A 1,176-nucleotide genomic window follows, 5' to 3' on the forward strand; every position below is an offset into this window, starting at 1 on the left:
GCGGGAGTGCCACCGCACTCCCAAGCAGCGCACTGTAGCAGTGCGCCACCGGGCCGGCCCCATTACTGCATTATTTTAAAAAAAGAAATCTCGAAAAGGGAAATGATGTCTTGTCTGCACAAACTGTTGTCTAAAACTATTCACAGACTTGAGGGGAGGGCTCAGGACTTGAATGAGACATCCAGTTCTTAAACAAATGATTCACTTTAGTTCTTAAAATTGTTGATGTAACAACTAATGTATAACTTGCTAAGTCTAAGTAAGCCACCAAGTAATATTAGATAACCTCACAGCCCATGGCTTTAGATTTTCTGCCGACAGTACAGGGAAAAGTTCGTGCCTTAACAAACAATACCTGTTGTATTTTCATTAATACCTAAGAAAAGCTGAGACCAGAGTAAATAATATATTTGCCCATACAGAATGGTTACAGGAAATGCAGCCCATTGGCCCACTTAGTGATTTATGTAGTTGGTTACCTTTGGGGTTAAAAAAAACCTATTTCAACCTGCATTCCAAATTGTTATTATTATAATCATCAATATTTCTGTTCTTTCCCTTAGATTTAAGCTCTCTATTACATGTACACCTGTTGTCAGTCAGCTGTTAAAACAATATAAAACAAATGCCCTAGGCTCCTGCACCACTTCTGCCAAGTACCAAAAACTATATCCTCCATCATATCAACAGTTCCATTTCAAATTAACCCTTTCCTCTCTACCCTATTCTAGCAGGAAGTAAGTCATTGACCCATATCCATAGATATGGATAAAACTGTTAACAGTAGGGAGTTTGACAGAGCATCACGAACATTAGCTTAGCATAAGAGCAGCCATGTTAGAGCTTAATGCTGAGGAAAAATCTCTGCTTACACAATGAACAATCATTACAGTCTGTATTAGTCTGTTTTGTGTTCCTATAAGAGAAATACTTGAGACTGGATAATGTATAAGGAAAAGAGATTTATTTGGCTTACAATTCTGGGACAGCTGCATCTGTTACAGGCCTCAGGCTGCTTCTACTCATGGCAGAAAAGTGGCAGGCAGCCAGCACGTACAAGCAGATCACATGGCGAGAGGAAGCGAGAGAGAGAGAGAGAGGAGGTGCCAGGGTCTATTAAACAACCAGCTCTCATAGGAACTAACAGAGCCAGAACTCACTCATTAATCCCCCTCC

The 1,176-nt window shown here is 40.5% G+C and overlaps 1 protein-coding gene across 2 annotated transcripts in view; it reads right to left on the reverse strand.

Annotated features, from left to right (window-relative positions):
• The window catches only part of LRFN5 (leucine rich repeat and fibronectin type III domain containing 5), a 161,050-nt gene that overhangs the window by 127,904 nt on the left and 31,970 nt on the right, over positions 1-1,176 (reverse strand). The window lies entirely within an intron of this gene.

This window comes from Galeopterus variegatus, unplaced genomic scaffold (assembly GCF_000696425.1).
Source record: "Galeopterus variegatus unplaced genomic scaffold, G_variegatus-3.0.2 Scaffold3693, whole genome shotgun sequence".
NCBI classification, from domain to species: Eukaryota; Metazoa; Chordata; class Mammalia; order Dermoptera; family Cynocephalidae; genus Galeopterus; species Galeopterus variegatus.